General features: G+C 32.2%; 1 pseudogene; it reads right to left on the reverse strand.

The window, feature by feature from the left end:
* Window positions 1-24,339, reverse strand: LOC149168897 (LRR receptor-like serine/threonine-protein kinase FEI 2; annotated as a pseudogene).
* Window positions 24,340-24,857: the final 518 nt, after the last annotated feature.

A 24,857-nucleotide genomic window follows, 5' to 3' on the forward strand; every position in this document is an offset into this window, starting at 1 on the left:
TTATGGGATGGGTTCCCATGATTCTTCTTCATCTTTCATCTTGACCCTGGCAGAGAGGAGGGCAGCTTTGTTGGCTTCAATGTCTGCCTCCTCTTTATTATGAGTTCTCAGCACATGGTAGTAATCCAACTTCTCAAAAGCGTTTTCCAAGCCCTTAATTCTTGAGATCAGCCTTGCTAGTTTAAGATCCAAAGCTGGAGAATTGGAAACCATTGCGTTTATAATGATCTGGCAGTCACCTATAACATTAGCTTCATTTATATTTAAATCTTTGAGTATCTTGAGGCCTTGAAAGAGAGCCAAAGCCTCAGCTTGGATGCTGGATGTATGTCCAAACCCCTAAGCAAAGGAATGAATTTTTTTCCCAATTGGATTAACAACAACACCTCCTGCACTGGCTTTGCCCGGATTGCCCTTTGCTGCCCCATCAAAAAAGAGAGAGTGCCTTGAGTGCGATTTGAGCCAGTCTTGAAAGTCAGTTTCAATTTCCTTATTTGCTAGTCTTTAAGAGGAGGGGCGTTTCTAACTGCTAATTGAAATTGCAAGCCCAGGAATGATCCCCAAGCAATGTCCTGTTGGGTGAAATTAGAATCATCTTTTATATCAGTCAAGCACTCCTTTAAATGACATTTAATCTTGATTTCTAAGACCTTGTGATTCTGATTAGTGTTTTTGAAAATTCTTCTGTTTCGTTCTAGCCATATCTGCTAACAAATAACCTTTGGAAGGACAGCCCATGCAGTTTTGATTATCTAATTTTTAGGAGGAGGGCCAGGATATCTGATTGCCCAATTAGAAAAAAGATCAGCAGTGGAACAAGGAAGCAAAAGGTTGGGATCCAAATTGTGAATAAAAGAGAACCAGAAGTTGCATTCAAGGATTAAATGCACTGTTGTCTCTACATTTTCATTGCACAGCGAGCAGATGGAGGGACCGTAGAACTCTTTCCTCTACAATATGTCATACGTTAGGATTTTGCCATGGCAAAGAAGCCAGGCAAAGAAGTCGACTTTGGGCCATGAAGGAAAATGCCAGACACCCTGCCAAGGTGCTGGGTCGGGGGCACGTATGGCCTCTCATTCAGCTTGGCATATCCCATGGAGACAACGTAGCCTTTGGCATTCGGCCCCAGCTTTCAAATCTCTTTTCCTCATGTGCGTGGGTGCCAAGCCATGAAGGAGGTCAAGCAACGTGGATCATTCGTTGATCAGATGGGCTGGCACCTCAATACGTTTCCAACCTGCCCAAACAGAATCACTCCAAAGAGAAATATCCCACAACGAACACAGCCCCTCTCTATCCATCTAGCATCGCAGCGCTCTAATGGAGGATTTGTCTTCAATTGGGTCCATATTCATGATTTTATCAGTCCAGATGTTGATCTTTTGTTGATCTTTTTTCCATTTCCTGGGATCCAGTAGGAGTGCGCATTGATTAAAGGAGCAGCTTTAACATACAGTTTGAGGAAAGACGAGTTAGGAAGATGAATCACATTGTCTAAACAACTAGAAAGAGGTCCTCTAGAATATTTTTTTTGAGAGAGCCAATTGGGCCCAGCCAGGCTTGGGCGCAATGATCCTCCAGATAATCTTAGCTGCCATAGCCACATTATGCTGACAGAGATTTTTGAAATTCAAACCGCCCTCCCACAGTGGCTTGGAGATGGTTTCCCAACTGATAAGGGGAATCTTGTTTTCATTCTGTTTTCCTCCCTTCCAAAAGAACCTCAGCATGAACTCTTCCATTTTTTTTAATATGATTGCCGGAACAAAGAGCCCAAAAATAATTTGCATTGACCAAAAATAATTTGCAGTTAACCAAAAATAAAATAATATTTCACAATATTAACATTAGAATATTTAATTTTATTTTTGTTTATTAATAATTTAATTTATTTATTTTTATTTTTATTGATTAGAGTCTTATTGTGACATCATTGTGTATTTTGCATTATCACATATATAACAACCACCACTACTGCCCATTCATAGTTCATCGTACTAACAGAGTTCACAAACAGAATGTCGAAGCACTGTTAAGCCTGAGACTGCAATAATTGCACGTTCAGCGCCAAAGCCAACAATACACAAAGGCCCATCTGCTCGCTCTTATCTTCAACTAAACTCTAGCTAGAGATATATATAACGAACTGTTAAAGTATTGTTCACATGTCATGTGAGTGGGCACCCGTGTATGCATCCTTCCTTCATATTTAAGTCAATTCTTGTGCAAGGGAAAGTTTCGAAAACACAAAATACTGAAAAAGAATACTTGAATAGATGTCAGAAATGTCTTTATTTCCTTTCTATGGTACAAATAAAGAATCTCCCAGGTGCAACCCAGTTGAGCATAACGAGTAGCATCAGACTCATCGATTCCCACTTGTAGTGGATATAATTAGCCATTGCAACATGCAAAATATGAAATTTATCGGTTGCTTTAATTGATAGTTAAGAGATTCGATAGGAACTACTTTTGGGCAGTGGACCAAATTTTTTATTGTAATGGTGTGTATTTGTTTTTGGTTTGTTAGTCTGATTGTAGTATGTGATATTATTTTGTGATTTAATAAAGAGTGATCTGTAGGAATTTAAGTGATTAAGGTTATATTAATGTTTAATTGATTAATTATGTTATTAAATTGTATTTTTATTAATTACCATAATAATTTTTTTTAATTATATTAATAAATTTTGATTTTATTCTTTGGATTTATAAAATTTGATATAGTTTATAGTTTATATTTGTAATTTTAAAATTAATTTATAATTTATAATTAAAATGTTAAATAATTTAGCAAAATTATGGTTATAAGTTTCTTTCATTTCTTTTTGAGCATAGAAAGAAAATGTGAAAGAATTATGATAACTTTGATAATTTCATGTCTTCTTAAGGCTTTTCACCATAATTTATAAATTAGTTTTTAAACTTAATAATTATATTAAAATAAATTTAAAGTAGTCTTTTCATTTATTTTTAAATGTTGTAAAGTAGATTCACCATTTGTATTTATTATGATTAAATTAGTAAATATTCTTCTTATAATAATAATAAGAAGTTAGTGATTTATGAATTTCTTTTATTTGTATAATAAAAAAAATTATTTATTAATTATAGCTTTCACCTTTTCAAATTTTACCTTATAACCTTTAAATAAAACCACATATTCTTAAATAATGTTATACTAATAAATTATTATATTAAATAAGTTATTAAAAAAAATTCTTATAATTATTATGTTTTCTACTTATTGCAATATAGGTATATTTCTAAACTACATTTTACATAAAGTTATGATTTATTGTTGGGTCAACGCACTTATATGAAATTCAATTTTTCGCAGATTTAATAAGATAACATGCATTTCTCTGTCCATGTTGTATTTAATTTCATAACACTAGCTCATGGCAATAACATCAATATATGTTTATGTTATTCTTTAAGACGTCATGTATATATTTTAAGACATTGACGTTGAAAATTATAATTATACATATATATAGATAGATAGCTAGATAGATAGATATTTCTTTCATATAATCTCATTCAGTGAAAACTTATTTATAGTTATCACACCAAGGGCCAAATTCACACTACAATAGTCAATCTACCCAATTTACCCATACTAAAAAAATTCAATGGTATAGTCCACTACATGACATATTCTCCATTCCAATTTTGCACACAAAAGTCAATGACTTTGTTCCATTATGTATTTATTTTAATTTATGTATATTTAAACTAAACAGCCTCGATAATGCAATCATGAATTATTTTTCGATTTTAATTTTAATTAAATCGTCCACAAATAGAGTTCTTATTATCTCTCCCTAGCTAGAGATAATGCAATCATGAATTATCTTGCTATTGTAATTGTAATTTTAATTAGTAAAAAGTTGTATGTCTATTGTTTTTACTCTAATTTAACTATATTTAAGCTCAACAAGAGTAGCTACTTTGTAGCCCTTGTTCAAATGTGGGAATTGGTTCATACTTTTCAAAATTCAAAAATTTTACTAAGCAACAAGGAATGCTAACTATGCTGCATTGTTTATGTTTTACATTCTTTACATTAAAGAATTGTTAATACATGTCTCTCATGTTATAAAATAGATAATATATATCCATAGGCTATAATCTCTCTTTGTGTACACACATAAAAAATTATTTTGTTATCATTAATTTTTAAAATGTGATATATATATATATATTCAATTTTGTTTAGTTATTTTGGTTGAAATTGCTTGTTATCTTCCCCACCAGATTAAAATATTTGATTTATATTCTACATTGAACTTTTAATAGTTACTAATCTTTTTTAAATGTTATATCAATTCCATATTAAAAATAAATAAATTACACATATATTTTATAATAGAAAATGAAAACAATTTTCTTTAATTTAAATTACTTTATTTTTCTATATTAATATAAATCATGGCAAGGCTCTAGCAATCAATTTGTTATTTGACCACTATTAGTTTAGCTTAAAATTAATTTACACATACTTAATTAAACCAAAAAATTAATATCTTATTTCATTCTTAAACCATCTGTCTCAATCTCACCTATAAACTATCATAACTCTCAAATGTCCATCTCAATCTCACCTATAAACTATCATAACTCTCAAATGTCTGTCCCAATCTCACCTATAAACTATCATAACTTTCAAATGTCAATGGTATTCAGCGCAGAATATGCCTTCCAATTTGACGTGTCGATTCTTCCAATTAATATGTGTTATTAACAATAGTAAAAAAAAGCTGATATTTTTTTACACGTTATACTCACTATCACATAAATAACCTAACTGCATGTGAATAATTGCAGGTCACCGGTTCTTATCTATTAGACCTAAAACATCCATGAAAGTTGTAATATATTTCGTCATCAAATACAATTTGGATATCTAAAACCTTCTAGAAGTTCTTTCCAGCTAGTCAACCTTTATTTCTTATTTGCTCTCGTACAACTATGCTGGATTATCAGAATTCATATACGCCCGAATTTGTGTACTACTCTCAGCAACACATTTGCACTTATCATTGAAGCCAATATGAGGGGAGAAACCACAACATTCTTCTCTTTTGTGGGTTAACTTGTTGACAACATCCACAGTGGCGTCCTTATCCTTATCTTCTTTCCTTCGTACAGAATGGCCACATAAGTGCTTTCTAGAGCGCGACCAACACCCCTGTGATGGAAGGCTTGTAACTTTCATACATAATGAATGTTCAGTCGATGGGTAGAATAGATAATATGGTGCAAATCTGGATAATAATGATAATCATAATGGACCTATTTGATTGAAATTTGAATGTAATAGTTCAATACCATGCAATGGCGTTTTTCAATCTGCTTAGAACTTGGTTGTAGTCGCATCCAGCACTAAGGTAGGGTTATATTGCATGATCCATCATATATCCATAGAAGGATTGATCACAATCACCAAACTTTCCCTTTTATTCAATGTAATGTAGTTAATTCCAACGATTATGTTCACGATGTTTAGACACTCTACATATATAAGTCTCTCGAGCTTCTCCAGCGTTTGTTCATTGAACAAATTTTTGGTTGTTTAAGATTTGGCATCCTTGCTGGCGTTGTCTACAATTATGACAGAACGATAAATACGAACGTGATTAATTTGTGGAGAGGTATATTTTCTATCCTATATTATTATTTTTTTTTCATTAAAATTATTTATTTATTTTTGCATGAAAGATGTTTTAAAATTAGCATTTGCATCACATGTTGCAAAAGAAACTCAGTAAGGTGATGACATAAGAAATATTATTATTTTTTTTTCATTAAAATTATTTATTTATTTTTGCATGAAAGATGTTTTAAAATTAGCATTTGCATCACATGTTGCAAAAGAAACTCAGTAAGGTGATGACATAAGAAATAATAGCATAGAAGGGAAAAGTCAAAATTTGAGAAATGAAATAATTCAAGTCAAAACTGGCAATAAAGAGCAGGCAGCAGTGACATAAGAACTGACTTGAAAAATGCAACTAACTGCTGAAAAGCTAAAACAACAACCAAGTCTGTCAAAATTTGAGGAATGAAATAATTCAAGTCAAAACTGGCAATAAAGAGGAGGCAGCAGTGACATAAGAACTGACTTGAAAAATGCAACTAAGTGCTGAAAAGCTAAAACAACAACCAAGTCTGAAGAAGTAGGCAGAGCTGGGTTTGGTATTTGCTATTTTGTGGGACGCTGCAAAGATCAATATTTATCATATTTTTAGTTCTCAATTTTGGATTCATTATAGAGTCCATAGTTATGTGGCCAGTGTATATTTTCTCTATACAAGATGTCTACAACCCTCATAGTCCCATTCTGAAGAAGAGATGTTGGGAATTGCTAGAAGCATTTCAATCAGTTTGGAGTAAGAAAAATTGTTGTTGATAGAGATTTCAATGAAACTCTTAGACATTCAAAGAAAAACAGAGGTTTAGGATTCAATTCAGCCAACCTAGAGTTTGTGGACTTCGTTTCAATGGTTGTCTTTCGCATCCGACTCCTACAAGGATTGGACTGATTAAAAGGTGGAGAGGAATCACAATGCAGAAGGGACATAGAGATTTCTTACAAATTCCTTGTTTCCAAGTAACTTTTTTTTTGAATCCTAATCCCCAAGAATTCCAAATCTAAACATACACTCGTATTAGGAAATTTGGATACATCTAGCTTGCAATTTTTTGCCTTTACTATTTGTAAAGATTTAGATATCTCATTCTAACTTCAAAGAAAAAGTAGAGGAATGGTGGAATAAACATATTCAGTTTGGATAAAAGAATGTTTGTCATGGCCCAAAGACTTAAACTTTTGAAGGACAAAATGAGTCATTGAAATAGAGAAGCTTCTGGTGGCAATTTTAAAAATAAAGAAGCCATAAAAAAAAATACAGATGAATTGAAAAAGTCCAGGTTAAGGATGGTCAAAGGACATTCTCGAAGGCTCCACTTTGAGGACCTTGACAAAGTTCATAGATAGGAGCACATTCTCTCAAAATATAAATATAGGGTAACCTTAGTTGAAGAAAGGTGAGAAGAACACTCAATTTTTTCATAATGTGATTATCCAATATTACTATAATTTTTCTTTTATTATTCAAATAATATAAAAAATATATATAATTAAATTTTTGAAAGTTAATATTAATTTAAAATCTAAAAAGTCCAAAAATGGTTTCAACTATATTTTATGATCTTCTATTTTCATTATCCAATATTATTAAAAAAAAAAATCTTTTATTATTAATATAATATGATAATATACAAAGACAAAAAAAAACCATATAATTAAATTTTGAAAAAAAAATATTAATTTAAGGTTAAAATATAAAAAATATTTAATTAATAATGTTAATTGAAAACACTTTAATTTTGTATTTAATGTCTTTTACTACTTAAAGCTAGTGATATGACAAGTCACACTTGTTTTTCCTTTGCGGGTCCCTCGCGTTGAGAAATATAAGCATGGATTTTAAATTAACCATTTAATAGATGTGAACAATTATAAAAATATATTTATAAAAAGTCATTTATTTAGTCAACCAAATATATTTAAAAAAATCAGTATATTAGTTATAAAAATTAAATCTAAAAAATAAAAATAAAAACACTAACCATTCCAATTACCTCCTCCACCAACTAATTCTATATAAATTATTAATTTTCATTAGAATTTATAATTCTTCATTAATAACTATTATAAATTACAACCATTCTTTTAATTTATATAATTTATTTTAATAAATCTAGGTTGCAAGTAAGATTAATATCAACTATATTATATAATCTTGTATCCATAATAAATTATATAAATTAAAATTATTCCTTCTAGCTTATATAATTTATTTTAATAAATCTAGATGGGATGTAAAATTAATGTCAACTATATTATATAATCTTGTATCCATAATAAATTATATAAATTAAAATTATTGTTTTAACTTATATAACTTATTTTAATAAATCTAGATTGGATGTAAAATTAATGTCAACTATATGATATAACCTTGGATCCATAATGTGATTATCCAATATTATTAAAAAATTTCCTTTTTACTCAAATAATAAAATAATATAAAAAGAATACATTTTTAAAAATTAATATTAATTTAAAATATAAAAAAATCAATAATGGCATAATTATATTGTATAATATTCTATTTTTATTATCCAATATTATTATAATTTTTCTTATATTATTAAAATAATATCATAATTTAATATAAAAAAATAAAAAGTATATAATTAAATTTTGAAAAAATAATAATAAAATCCAAAATATTTAATTGAGAAAATACCTTTAATTTTGTAAACTCTCCTACTTCTTAAAACTAGTGATGAAGAGTTGGACTTGTTTGTCCTTCAATTGTCCAAGTTCTCAACTTCACCAGGCCCTTTTATTTATGACTTAGTAAAAATTGAGAAATATAAACATGGATTTTAAATTAACCATTTATTAAATGTGAAAAATTATAAAAATATATTTATAAAAAGTCAAAAACATATATTTATAAAACAATCAATATATTATTTATAAAATTAAATCTAAATTAAGAAGAAAAAAAACACAAACTCCACTGCCAACTAACTCTATATAAATTATTAAAAACACAAAGCAGTCTTATAAGATGATTGCAGAGATTATAGATATGATACAAGATATAATGTGGAGCTTACAAGTTACATTGTGTTCAAAAGATAAAGCTTTAAAAATACTTCAATTTCTTTCCTTTAAAAATAATTAAATATCATTGAATATTTTAATAGAAACAAGTTACATTTTGTTCAAAAAATAAAGCTTAAAGAATATTTCAATTTCTTTCCTTTTAAAATAATGAAGCGTCATTGAATATTTTAACACAAAAATGTTAAGATGCACTGATGTGTCATTTTCAAGTGATGTGTTTTTATAAAAAATGTTAAGATGCATTGATGTGTCATTTTCAAGTGATGCGTTTTATCATGCTTACAAATATACGAAGACCTACCTACACAATAACATTTACTATGTGCATTCTATCAATGACCAAAATATCAACGTATCTATTCAATTTTTCTAAATGCTGTAAAAAACCAAAATTCTAGAAATATTCGTAAATGTGTACAAATATTTATAGGTACTCTCCCTATACCTCAAGCTTTTTGGTTTCAGCTTCAGCTTTGGAAGTCAAATGATTTATCCAAGCTTCAATTCTTGCTTCTTCTCGCTGATATTTGAAATTTACAGACAACCTGGATGCTCAGACATTTTGTTGTGAAAATTATAGATAAAAAATGCTAGCAATCTCTGAAACATTTTATCAAAAAATTGGTACGCATTCTCTCTAGAATCTTCTAATAAATTTGCAATGCTTCTTTAGCCTTCCACATTTGTACCCACCCTAAAAATCCCTATTTCATAGTGAAAATAAATGAGAAGATTCAAGTGATCATATCTAGAACAATGTCTTTTTCAATCATAAATTTGTGAAAAAATAATGTTGATTAATAATATTTCTTTATACTATGATACTCAATCAAATATTGGATGTGATAACAGTGGGAATTTATCTGAATTTTGACAATAACGAGTCCTGGGTTTCATCGTGCGGACCCTGGGTTTCATCATCACTTGGGTCAAGGTCGAAGCCTCCACCACTAATGGTTGTATTTCGCTGGTATCCACGGTCCTCACTCTTCCTCAAACTTCTCCTCCACGTAACGGCTGGGTTTCGCTGGAATCTGTGACCCTCACTCTTCCTCCAAGTTCTCCTCCACTTGATCGCTAGGTTCCTCTGGTATCCGAGGTCGTTACTCTGGCCCTCACTCTTCCTCAAAGTTCTCTTATCCAGACTTATTCAGACTCAAATAGAGCTTGGTTCCTCAAGTTTTGATATCACTTTTCTTAGACTGTATACAAATTTATTCACAAGAAAAATGACACACAAATATACACCAATACACAACATTTACCTGGTAAAAACCTAACGTTTTGTGAACAAAACATCCACAGGCAAGGCAAATAGGATTTTATTGTGGGAACGAACTCACTCTACCCCTCATCTCTCTCGGAATCAACATATGAAATAGGAACTAGATTTTATTGGAGGAAATCACTCACTCTGCCCCCTCATCTCTTGCAATCACCGTATGAAGTAGGCACTATTACAATAGTTTTGATAACCATCATTTGGTTCATAAACTACCTAACAATATTTACAATTAGCTTTACATTTACATTTTCTTTTAATGATTGTTGTCATATTCTAACAAAACTCATTTTTGGTTTTGACAAATACTTACTCAAACAAAAATAGCTGGCTACCCTCGTTTAAGTGATGGGTAGGGTTTCTATTATAGCAATGAATTATATTGAATGCTTTGCACCATTGTTAGTCTTGAGAACACAGTTTGATTTATTTGTGGAGAGCCACTAGCTCACAATGTATACAAGCATACCAAAACAACAGAACTGAAACCGTGAAGAGTTTATGACCAAGAGGAAAAAAATAGTTGCTAAAATGGGTATGGAAGGCCTGGGATTGAATTTATGTAGTCACTCTAAATTAGATAAATAAAAGTCATTAAGGTATGGAGACATTGTATCTTCTTCTAGGATCTAAACTACTTGGTTTATTGTTGGATGTTCTTTAGGATTGGAAGTTATGCACCTCATAATGATTTGTAGAACCGCCTTTACAACCACAATCACAACATGTATCAACAATTTCTTCCAGCATATTTTTCCTCAAATAGTGTGTTCACCTGCATTTTGAATGGGTATATCAATGTCATAGTGTGTATTCCATTCTATACTCAATTAGAAATGTAGTTGTCTAATAAAAATAATGTTGATTAATAATATTTCTTTATACTATGATACTCAATCAAATATTGGATGTGATAACAGTGGGAATTTATCTGAATTTTGACAATAACGAGTCCTGGGTTTCATCGTGCGGACCCTGGGTTTCATCATCACTTGGGTCAAGGTCGAAGCCTCCACCACTAATGGTTGTATTTCGCTAGTATCCACGGTCCTCACTCTTCCTCAAACTTCTCCTCCATGTAATGGTTGGGTTTCGCTGGAATCTATGACCCTCACTCTTCCTCCAAGTTCTCCTCCACTTAATCGCTAGGTTCCTCTGGTATCCGAGGTCGTTACTCTGGCCCTCACTCTTCCTCAAACTTCTCTTATCTAGACTTATTCAGACTCAAATAGAGCTTGGTTCCTCAAGTTTTGATATCACTTTTCTTAGACTTTATACAAGTTTATTCACAAGAAAAATGACACACAAATATACACCAATACATAATATTTACCTAGTAAAAACCTAACGTTTTGTGAACAAAACATCCACACACAAGGCAAATAGGATTTTATTGTGGGAGCAAACTCGCTCTACTCCTCACCTCTCTCAGAATCAACATATGAAATAGGAACTAGATTTTATTGGAGGAAATCACTCACTCTTCCCCCTCATCTCTTGCAATCACCGTATGAAGCATGCACTATTACAATAGTTTTGATAACTATCATTTGGTTCATAAACTACCTAACAATATTTACAATTAGCTTTACATTTACATTTTCTTTTAGTGATTTTTTTCATATTCTAACAAAATTCATTTTTGGCTTTGACAAATACTTACTCAAACAAAAATAGCTGGCTACCCTCGTTTAAGTGATGGGTAGGGTTTCTATTATAGCAATGAATTATATTGAATGCTTTGCACCATTGTTATTCTTGAGAACACAGTTTGATTTATTTGTGGAGAGCCACTAGCTCACAATGTATACAAGCATACCAAAACAACAGAACTGAAACCGTGAAGAGTTTATGACCAAGAGGAAAAAAATAGTTGCTAAAATGGGTATGGAAGGCCTGGGATTGAATTTATCTAGTCACTCTGAATTAGATAAATAAAAGTCATTAAGGTATGGAGACATTGTATCTTCTTCTAGGATCTAAACTACTTGGTTTATTGTTGGATGTTCTTTAGGATTGGAAGTTATGCACCTCATAATGATTTGTAGAACCGCCTTTACAACCACAATCACAACATGTATCAACAATTTCTTCCAGCATATTTTTCCTCAAATAGTGTGTTCACCTGCATTTTGAATGGGTATATCAATGTCATAGTGTGTATTCCATTCTATACTCAATTAGAAATGTAGTTGTCTAATCATGATTGTGAAGCTAGTGGTCAAAAATTGAATACTGGGCATTTTAAATCACAAGAAGTTCTTAGATTACTATGACTTTAAAATTAAATTATCATTTTAATTATAAAATGATGAAATACAACATAAATTACCCATCCAACCACATTCAAACCTTTGATTACAAATTATTGGCATGTTGGCCATTTTCCACTGAGCAACTCTAACATAACAACTCCAAAGTTGTATACATCATATTCCTCTTTTTCTCACCCACTTTGCAGATACTCTCTCAATTGACTGTCATTGGATAAAAATATATGACTACCTTTGGTGATATAGAATCTCTAAATCCTAAAAAGGGGTAGAACTAAAGGAAATCGATACTTGGTGCCAAGCAGCCAAATGTGCCAGCTATAATGGTGGCCACATGTGTCTCATCGTCTTCCAAGAATTTGGAAGACTGAAGTCTGATACATGTGACTCCAAATTCTCAACCATCAATATATTGTTGGACTTTACATCACGATGTACAATGCGAGGATAGAAATTATGGTGCAGATAAGCCAGATTTCGATCTGTTCCAAATGTTATTTTCAATTGAGCACTCCATTCTAGAGTTGATTATGTTTTTCTATGGTTTGGAAAACACTGGTAGGACTACTTCCAAATTGATTCCAAACACCAAAACTTTAGATGCCACACAATATTGGAAATATTATAACCTACCTTAAAATCAGAACGAAAGTCATCTTGAAGGATTTCCATGAATTTCACAAATTTAGCATTGCCAATATACTAACCATGTAGTAAGTCGTCCAAGCTGACCAGAGGCAAGTAGTCATAGATAAGAAGTTTAGCCGATGGACAATTGCAATAACCTCACAAATTCACAAGGTTTCTATGTTTGATGTTTTCCAAAATCTCAAGCTCTCTTTCAAAGAGGCAATCTAATCTTTACCCCATTGTTCATAATTTTCTTCACTGCAAACACACTATTGTCATCCATCACCAATTTCTACATGGTACCAAAGCCTCCAAACCAAATGATATCAATATCATCAAGTGTTTCAATTCTCTTTATTATATCCTGAGATGTATGTGGCTGATCTCCATGGAACGGGACCAGCTTAGCATCTGTGATATAGCATATTTGAGAGAGATTTTTATCAATTTCCACCTGATAAGTTGAAAACAAGTTGAAAGAGATTAGCAAATATACTTGCTGGATATTTGTTTGCTGCAAGAGCTGTTGCTTCATTTTCGTGTAAGGTTTCTTGACCCCATCATTCTTCTACAAAAAATAGTACCATAATAAGAAGAGGACAATAAGAGCCATGCCCATTGTCATCATTGCTCCGATGAGGATTCTGTTTGAAACTCGCTCTGATGGCTTAGTTGATGCTGATAACATCCAAAGAATTCAGTAAATCAGAGTCAAAATATATCAAGATAAGTTCCAAATTGTCCAAGACACTACGCAACAATAGTGGCACAAGGGTAAATTCAAATTCAAAACTCTTGGTAGGGAAAGGGCAAATGAGCATATAAGACACCAATCTGAAGTCATGGATATATTCCCTGGATCTCGATCAAAATTTGAGTTGGATATTATAGCAAGGAATCTCAATGAATTCTTGCAAAGTGTGTCTAGTCGTTGACCACATAAAGCCAAGTTGCCCAAGAACCTAAAAATCACGTCCAAGAAGTTATCGTCTTAGATTTTACAACAATAAACACGTTTAAAAAATTCATACAGAAATCTATTTGAATTTAACAAGAATATTATTTTCCTACTTGTTGATAAATCAGAAAATGTTTAAAAAGTTGACAAAATATATATTATAAAGCAAAATAGGAATTACTTGAAAGGATATGAGTAGATACTTAAAAAGGATCCAATCACAATAATTTCTATGCAAGGTTAGTTATAAAGTTGGAAAAAATCTTTAACACAGATTTATGAATCAATTTTAAAATTAATCTAGTTTAAGGGTTTGCCAAAAATGGCCTAACACATAAGGACGCTTGTAATCATGGAAGTGACATACCTTTTGATTTTCTGTCAAAATAGATTTTATGTTCTAAACGTAAGTGCCACGGTTGTACTCGCCCTTTGGGAAAAGAGGTTCCACTTGATAGTACCAAGGCTGACCTGGTTCTTCCTGATTATGTGCTCTGCATCATCACTGTGCCACCCCTCCACTTTCTGCACCCACTACCTCACAACCTTGTTAATCACGGTGCCTTTCCCTAGATGATTATGTTGGATCTCTGTGTCGATACTCCACAACTTTCTCTATAATGTCTGGACAGTATTGTGATTCCGGCATGGAGTGTTGGGCTTCATTGGGGAACCACCCATTCCCCATGGTCATGTTATTTACCCATTGTGCACTGATTGGCACTTGACTGGTTGGTGGATGGTTTTTCATCTTTTCGAGAATAAAATGTAATAGTTTTGAATAAGAAATCATTTTGTTAATATCTAAAAATTATGATATGAATATTGCCATTGTATCCAGAAATTATAGTAGAAAATCTGTGAGGAGGTTATCCACCAGGCATTGTATTGTGCAAAGTCTGCAATAAGACTTTCAAGTTATGGTCCAATCAAATAGTCAAAAAAAAAATTCCTAATAATATTGAAAAATAAATATTCTTTTTTTTTCAAAATTTAACATTATAATCTGTTTGAATCTACTGCGTGTAAGGTTTTGCTACAACAGAAAGGCACCCAAATCAACCACAAGTGTGCACAATGTTGTTGAAGGCTATCCAAAGTATATGCTCAAAAAATTTCCCTAATCATGGTAATACCTTCCCACTATTACTTTTTCTCAGATACAAATACGAGGACTTTATGGACATTCCCATTGCCTATAAGGACTGGATATATTTTCTTATTTATGGCTATGAAATTTTCCAATATTATACTTAAACTTCAATGGCTCTATCATAAGCTTTCCAGTCTAAAATCAATGATCCAAATAAGATCTCAGACTCCATTGGATTGTCCAGGATTTTAGATTAAGATGAAGATCTATATTCTGAATTTAGGATAAACATCAAGCATCCATAAACATACTTTTAGCAAAATGCAGTGAAAACATTAAGCATTTCACAAAACATTGTCCTGCATTTCGCAAAACATTATCCCCATGAATTTCAACTAATTTTTCTTAACCATGGTAAACAGATTCTGCACTCTACAATAATTTCTACAGGAAACTAAAGAGAAGAAAACTTAAAGCCACTCAAAATAGAAAACTTAAAGCCACTCAAAACAGAACTCAGTAATTAATTCTAGAATCTATAAACATGCGCTGCAAAAAATATATGACAGAAACACAGTAAATTGACTGTCAAAACCTATTACTGCTACTTTTGCAAAGAAAAATCCACTACAAGGCAAACAACAAACTGCTAACTATTGTACTGAAAATTGAATTTACATATCCATATGCTAGCCTTTCTCTTATAGAACTGAGAAGGGCATTATTAGAGTTTTCAAAAATAAACCTATCTCATACATCTCAAGATCCACATGAGACTAGATGAATTGCTCCAAGGAAGAAACTCAGATTCCCTTGAGATCTGCACACTGGTTAATAGATAATCCAAAATTAGGAAAACTGTTATACATAAAATTGAGACTTTATCTAAACTTAGAAAAAAACCTGATCTTCAAAACTGGAAATTGAGGAACTTGATCTTATCCTATCCTATCTATAGCAAGCACATGCATGTTTGCATGCACCCTCATTGCTGGAAGCCTAAAATTAGTGGTGTAACCTCTAGCCTTCTTTGATGTTGCACCCTCATCTACAGATCATCATACAACTTGGAAGTAAAATATCTTTGAATCTGTTGTGTGTAATATTCTAATGCAACAGAAAGGCACCAAAATCAGCCACAAGTGTGCACAATGCTGTGGAAGGCTATCCAAAGTATATGCTCAAAAAATTTCCCTAATCATGGTAATACCTTCCCACTGGTGCTTTTTCTGGGATACAAATAAGAGGACTTTATGGGCATTCCCATTCCCTGCAAGGCCTAGATATATTTGCTTATTTATGGCTCTAAAATTTTCCAATATTGTACTTAAACTTCAATGGCTTTGTCATAAGCTTTCCAGTCTGAAATCAATGATCCAAATAAGATCTCATACTCCATTGGATCATCCAGGATTTTAGATTAAGCTGAAGATCTATTTAGACTATATCAGACTAATCAAACTATTAGTCTCTTAGGAAAGTTTAAAATTTTAGATCTAGGCATTGTTGATGGAATGGTTGCAATGTAAAAAAAAAAAAAAAAAAGGTCCTTATCCTAAGAAATTTACACTGAAATAAGGACCTTATTCACCATGAAAGTGTTAAAATGCTTTGAGATAACTTTAAAACAAACTTATCCCCAATTAAAAACCTCCCAACTGCATGTGTTATAATGGTTTTATACAGAAAAGAAAATCAAGTCATAATCTAAAAGCCAATTAACTTGTAGTTCATTGTTTGATGTACATTTGAAACAAACCTATTTGACTCAGTCACATCTGTGAAAAACTTTTACATACATGTGACATTGAAATTTTAGTATCGTTTGGTTGTTCTGAAACTTTTTTTACCACCAAATAATAAAACCAACACCACCTGAACAACAATATACGCAATGAAAGGGGTAGTGTCAATCAGACAAGATGCTCAATCTTACAACACAACTGAATATGACAAGCATCCTAAACTTCTGGAGCTTTTTCTTAATCCAAAGAATTGGAGTTAGCAAGTCATAAGATATGCCCAAGAAAGTGCTTGTAATAAGGGAGGAAAGAGGAGAGACAATACCTGAAAAAAGATGCACTCATATAGCGCTCAGTCTTCTTGTAGTCATTACCATCCATATAACATTGACCCATCCCAAATATGGCACCCTCCAAGGATGACTCCACCTATGCCCACAGAAAAATCAGATTGACAAGGAAATAACAGAATGGTTTTACTAATGCAATCCGATGTTCTTCCTCCCAAGGCAGTCAAATGGATTTCAAACTTGGAAAGCAAAGAAAGAGCTAGAGGAATGACCAAGAACATGCTCACAAAAGTCCACACATTTGGCAAGAACTTGCAAATTAAAGTCGCTGCCCAGCTGGAGCTTTGCACCCAACCCAACCACAACACAACATTGTCCTTTGCCTCTGCATTGGTGATTCTCCCAACAATTCGTAACGCATATTATTGTGAGCAGTGAGCTACAAAACAAAGCCAGTATGAGAAGCCCCCACAATCACAACCACTCAACACAATTTCATCAAAAATTTGCCAATACCCAAATGGCGTCAATATATATCCGCAGCTGTTGGATCTCTCTCAACCTTCCAATGAGTTTTTTCAAGTTGAAACTCCATAATAGCTACAAAGTTTTTCAACTACCCTCTTTTCATTAGTTCTTGCATTCTGAAAGGCATCCTCGTGAGGTCTCCACTCCGAGAAGCACATGTAAATCCATGCGAGGGCAAGGCTGAGGTTTTTTGCATCGCATTTCCATGGAAGTAGCACCGAGCGAGGGCAAGTGCAAGATCTGTCGTTGCATTTCCCTCAAAGTAGCGATAGCGCCAAACGAGGGCAAGGGCGAGGTATCTACTCCCAAAAGCACTTGTAAATCTGAGCAAGGGCAAGGGCGAGGTCTCCACTCCCAGAAGCACCTGGAAAGTTGAGCGAGGGCAAGGGCGAGATCCGTGGCATTCTTATCATTTGTAAGTAAATTTCTAACTAATTTAATACCGTATTGTACCGGTCAAATCAATCAGATGGCTAAAATTATTTTAATCGTCTAACGTTTAAATTAAATCAAAGGCTCAAAAATGTACACATAACTTAATAAGAAAGTCGATTTTAGAGGGAAACGTCTTACGACGTAATTAATGTTCATGTAATATTATAAGATATATGAGTGATGTGATAACTGTGGTATTGCATGTTTTTGGTTAAAGTTTTTTGGGTTTCTTATTAGATTAACTCTATTCGCACATGGACATTAATTGTTGTTGGTCATGTTTCTAGGTTAATTTTTTAAATTTCATTTTTAGTGTTTATGAGCCAATATAACTTAATCAATCATCAATCATTGGGTTATTTTATTTTTGTTTGATGAATGAAAATAAAATAATATAAATAAGATAGAAAAACAATAAATTAATCATTAACATATATAATATTTTTGTAAGAAACCAGAGGTTAACATATATAATCTTTTTGTAAGAAACAAGAAATCACTCGGTGCTCCCCTAAGGGAATGCAAGGGGGTGTGTGGAATGATCGAAGTGTTGATTCATGTACTCTATTATCTTGTAATGCTCCACGTTCTGTTTTCATTGCAAGATAATATTGTGCATGACAAATCAGTTATATTGCCTTTATGTTCTTTTTATTTGGATTCAATGGATTCAATAAAAAGTTCACTCAGAATTGTATAATTTTATTCCATTATTTTCTTGACTAATTTGAATTTTAGAATATAATATTTATTTAGTAACGGATCTATACAAATCAATCCTACAATTTATGCTTTGTCTCTCACGATAAATGTACCACTTTTTCCTAAGCTTAAGAATTTTTTTTATACTTAACATTTCTGTTTACACTTAAAAATAAATTTATATTCCACATTAAACTTTTTAAATTGCTAGTCAAAGTGATGTCGCTAGTGTATTGACTCATCGTAATAGTGGACCACAGAAATACGACGAGCTCCAGTAAATCATAACTGCGATGTTAATGTTATTGTAATGATATCGAATCTCAGAGTAATGCCATGGAAAATCTGAAGTGACAACAATGCCATAGAATATATCGTGCCATAAATTCAAGAATTATGATGCTTCTGCGCGATGTCATAGATGATATAATTAATTGGTGCCACAAAGAATATCATCGTGACGACGAGTCATAAATATTTCAGCCATCCATCGTATTGTTAGTTCAGAAATCGAATCGTAGAAGAGGATTGTGTAATATCAAACTTACGAGCCACCATGCTGTAGATCTGAACCACAAAATGTATCATATATTTAGTATGCGTGACAATTAAGCGGACCATAGAGAATACAAAGCGAGCATTAAGTATCGTTGTGATTCATTGTAAAATTTCATTCACAGAAAGAATTATAAACGAGCCAAATTTTGAGATCGATGAGTCACGGACCCGAGCTAGGTCTTCCTAGATAAAGCAATTGAGCCATTATTTTGTGTGTCATAGAATAAATAATGCATTCGATCCTACTAAGAGGAGTATAGTGGGTTACATGTTTATTCATGCCATTTAAATTGCAGTTCTCATCGCTCTGAGCCACAGATACAGTGATTTATATACGATCCATGAGTACGAAATCACTGTACATATCCAAACCACGTTGTATACAATGAACCTTGTGCCTTAGGGTAATGGCCGCATTGAGCAAGCCACAATTTATAATACTCTTCCATTGTATATTTCTTATTTCTTGTATTGCATTTTTTCCACAGAGTACTTATTTTCTATAGGATCGGATCTTTATGGTCGCAGAGTTATGCTAGCCATGGTGAATTATAAAAGCGAGCCTTCAACCATAAGAATGAGTCACTGTGAGGACAATGCAGACCATAAAATCACAGACCCTAATTTTTCAGAGAGCCACCGAATATGAGATTTAAGTCACAGTCACGTGATGCTTAATACTCAAATGCCAACAAAGTGATCTTCGGGTCTCTTTAGCTCTGATACCGAAATGGGAGGTTTTATAGTTTAATTTGGTTTTCCTTATCCATAATAATTGCTTGCAAATTTAAATGGTTTCTTATTTAAAAATAAAAATATTTTGATTCTTTTATCAAACAAATATCATAACATGAAAATGAAAATTACAAAATAAAAAAACACAAGATATAAGATTTAAGGAAAGGAAAACCCTTTCCAAGAGGAAAATCTAAAAAAAATCCTTTTATAAAATCACAGACATCCAGAACCCATCACTATAGAAAACTTCTACGTCTAGATGTTGAGCCAAACATTTCTTCTTTCGAGCAGATTCATTGGCAAGAGTTCAACAACAAGATATATACCAAGATAGAACTTCGTCTCTCTTCGGCCCTCCTCATCATCTCTATCCTTTCTGCTATATTTAAGAGCAAAACCGTCCAATTTTGCCTATCCAAATGAGCTCCATATTCTCTTTATTTGGGCTGGACCTACTGGACAAGTAGGCTGATTTTGGCATCTGACCCAAATTACATATTAATTTATTTTTTTCCTTTTTTTTTACAATCTGATTCTTTGACTCAACAAAATTTAGAAGCATGAAAAACATGTTTATCTAAATAAAATCATAATTTTTTAGCATGAAACCCATGCTTAAAAGTAATATATTTTTTCTTCTTTTACATTTTACATAAAATATATAATGACAATTATGAAGACCTAACTTAGTTATGCTTTTCCAACATGGAAGACATTGAGAATCATAAAATCTACAAAGTAATGCTAAATGTTCTCTTATATTCACCTATCTCATTTTTAACCCATATATTGACTAGTCTCACACTAACAATACCCCACACATACTTCTTTTAAAGCTCATTTTCAATCTTTACCTTCTACAAGGTGAAGTAGTAACCATTAATGTGAGTAGACAATGCTATTTCTTCCTGCATTTTAGGTTTAAAAAGTTGTAATTTTGATGAGAACTTTGCATTTACCGCCTTTTTCCCAAATGCTTTACTAAAATGTTTCCATATTTATTCAGAAGATTTCTTCAAATCAATCAGATGAAGTTGGGAATCTCATAAAGATAACTCAGTTATAGACCAGGTCTTTCCTCTCTTTTCTCCCAAACACCAAACACTTAATTGAGTGAGATCAATAAAATTTGTTTCGGTACCATTTACTAATCTCCACAAATTTTTATTGATAATTTGTAATTACATGAAAATTATGTAAACTTTTCCAATGCCATGTATTCCATTTTAAAAGAAACAAGCATAAAATGTTACCTCATGTATTCCATTTTAAAAGAAACCAAGCATAAAATGTTACCTGGTGTAATACCAACAACAGTAACAACTCTACAAGGAAGCTCTACAAAAATATGGCAATCGTACCAATTATCCTCAAGTTACCCTCTTTGCCTCAAGATTTGCTCCTTACCAGGAGAAAGCCATAAGCTACAGACTGAAGGTCGCTCTGGAATGAGCACTCAGCTGGGAAGATTGATGAACCGGTCACGAGCTCTCAGATCACAACACCACCCGTTCTCCACGCTAATCAAGTTGAACAGATTCATGCCAATTGAACAACTTGAACCTATTCACACGAGTTGAACAAGTTGTAGAGAGAGAACATAATGTTGTTGCTAGAAAAGAGCAAAAGTCAATTGAAAGAGACTGATTAACAAATAAAGTGAGTAAACACCGAAAGAAGCCCCAAATGGACAATGTTGCTGATTCTTGACTACGGATACAATGATCAAATTTGAAGCGCTGCCCTTAATTTTATTTAGAAAGACATATATTTACCTAACCCTTCAAAAATGAAAAGTTATAAAAAAAAAATTGTACTTCTATTAACAAGTGTATATTAAATAAATTCTTTATAATAAAAAATGCCAAAATGAAATGGTGTCGTTCTAAATCTTTAAAATTTAAAAAGTGGCTACATTAAAACACTATAAAATTTCAAATTCTATTAAAAAAAGGTAACCATATGTTTCTTCTATTCATTAGATAATTTTCAAAAGTATTTGAATTTACATCATTGAAAATATAAATCTATTTGCATAATGTAAAAAGTTTTTTAGTTTTCATTTGTTTCTAATTTATACTATATGTTTTGTTCAGCTTGAAACAAATTAAAGAAACCAAAAAAGAACAAATATATACCTTCAACAACCGAGGGATTTGAACTTTTCTCTAAACATTGTTTAATCATAGAAAACTATCAATGGACTTTCATCTCCATTAAAAACTTCAAGCTCTATAGATTCAAAAATTAATGTAATTAAAAGGAAAATTTTCAATATCTAATAGGGAAATATTGTAATATGTAACACATCTACAATGTTGTTGTTGTACAGTGTTGTTGTTGTATGACTTGGTTGGTCATTTTTTGTTCGTTTAAGAACAGTTTTCAAATTTGGTCCTTACAATGAATTCAAGTTTGGTTGATATCTTTTTCTAATAATCGATATCTTTTTCTAATAATATGGTTTCTTTTCATTAACAATGTCTTTTAATTTTTGTATGATTTCAACATATCCCCAAAAATCCCTTCATAGCAGCAGCTACATGGACACCCACACGCACAACTTATTTCCTAGATGTCGAATAGAAAGAATGAAGCGGGAGACACAATAGTAGTTGTATGGATATCTATTGGCATTCTATAGCTTTTCGGAAGGCTGACCAGAAAAAGAAAATTAAGTTGTAGCCCTGTGAGCAGATCAATCTTTGACTCTGTGGTTATTAAGAGAGCCCTGGAGTTTCATTTCAACACTTCTCCCCGGTTCAAAACTCTACATAGTTTTATGGGAAACACACTTATTATTTCTCAATTTTTTTTTACAACATTAATTTCTATGTTTTCAAAAACTAGAGAGTTAATAAAAAAAAAAGTCTTTTTAAGATAAGAGAAGAAATACGGGGTTTTAAATAAAGTTTGATTTTACAAATGCTAGGCTTAATAGTAAGCTTGATTATAGTAAGTTCAAATGGTAGCAATGTTATTCTTTTGTAAGCATTAAGGTTGTTAGCCATGGAATCACCTAAAAATAGAAAAGAGACAGTAGTAGTTATTTACCACCATCTAATGGGGTAATTTCATAATTAAACAATCTTGTATGAATGGTTGGTTGAAAAGAAAGAAAGAAAATTTTGCAAATTAGGAAAGAAAAGTTATTTACCACCATCTAATGGGGTAATTTCATAATTAAACAATCTTGTCTGAATGGTTGGTTGACAAGAAAGAAAGGAAATTTTGCAAATTAGGAAAGAAAATGAAGACCCTATCGGTCTTATTATGTTATCTCAAGATTTCCATGTCGAACAGAGTTTCAAAGTAATGATGTCTTCATGGAAAATGTAAGGAACCCTAACGGCCTTATTATACTATGTCAAGATATCTATGTGGAACATCAAAGTAATGTCATGAATATGTTAGCATAAAGGTAGGATGGAAGATGTTTTCATAGTGGTAGGATGACTAGTACTCGAATATATTCGGCATCGTCGAAGATGTAGTAGATGGTAGTAGTTATTTACAAGATGAAAAAAAGGTTTGTGAATCAATAAGCATAGTTATTATTATCTAATGGGGTAATCTCATAATTAAACAATCTTGTGTTAATGGTGGGTTGACAAGAAAGAATAAAATTTTACAAATTAAGAAAGCAAAATGGAGATACCACATAGAAAATGTAGTATGTGATTATGATGTAAAAATGTCAATACTCTCACTTTAATCTATTTTTAAGCATTAGACACATATCAAAAGTATCGTTTCAAATGCTGAAATGCATACATGTTGAAGGCCATTAATTGGGACCGTGAAATCGCTTTCCTTTACGTACGTTTCAGAAGATTCATAACTCTCCTTCCAATCCCCTAGAAAAATGAATATATGAAAAAATATGAAGTGAAATACTTCAGTGGATTGATTTTTTAGAGTTGAGCAGAGCAAGATGTAATTAGAAGTAGAATTAAATATAAGGAGACACAAATCCACATCAAACCTTTGGGTTGAATGGAAAGATTAAAAGATTCTTCTTGATACAGAATGTAACCTTGATGGTTCTCATTCTGCAACAATTTCATCGTTTCCTCCTTAGGAAGGGAAAAAAGTCGTCGGCTTTGCTCAAAGACTTGGTCCAAAAAATCTTCATGATTATATGATGGACGATATATAAAAAATCCATAGTCTACACTTGACTATATAAAGATCAATAAACCATTCCATACATAATAATTTTAATCGGTTCCGCCTAAATCAATGAATTGAATGAAAGGCCATGGAAATGAAAGTTGAAAATTAAAAATGAGAGTTAAAAATACCTTGTGAGCTTGTGCTGCACTCGCCGTAAGGTTGGGATTGGAAAAATCAATGCAGACAAGATTCACAGGCTTAGAATAATCTACTTCAGTCATTGTTAATTCTGTATTTTGTCATTTGTTTCTTCTAAATCTCCGATTCCTTCAAATTATGCCCGGTTCATAGATACCAATACATAACTACTTCTCCTCTGCTATCAATGAATGTGAAAAGAAACCTCTATTATCAACTAATGCAAACATAAACCTCATATCATGTCTGCTAACTCTATCAGTGCTTCCATGACTAATGACTTTGGAATGGATGAACAACCTCCATTACATCCCATTTCACTTTCTTGAGTGTTGCCAAAACCTCCTGCAGACTTAAGAGTGTTACATCAATCAGAGAACTGGATTTTTTTGAAATGTCTTACAGAGAGGCAGCCCTTCATATGACATTTTATAATTTTATTTACTTTTTTTTAAAACGTGTAAAAATCAGAATTTAAATTTCTTTTGACTGGTAAATTTCGCTGAGCACTTCTCTGAAGTGCTAGAGGGCTTCAGAAGGGATGTGACATGTTCAAATTTGAACAATGTACGGATACACTTGATGGCTAATCAGATTAGAA

Source organism: Pinus tabuliformis, chromosome 4_2 (genome assembly GCF_031772625.1).
Source record: "Pinus tabuliformis cultivar Carrire ecotype Pingquan chromosome 4_2, CPIR1, whole genome shotgun sequence".
In the NCBI taxonomy this organism is placed as follows: Eukaryota; Viridiplantae; Streptophyta; class Pinopsida; order Pinales; family Pinaceae; genus Pinus; species Pinus tabuliformis.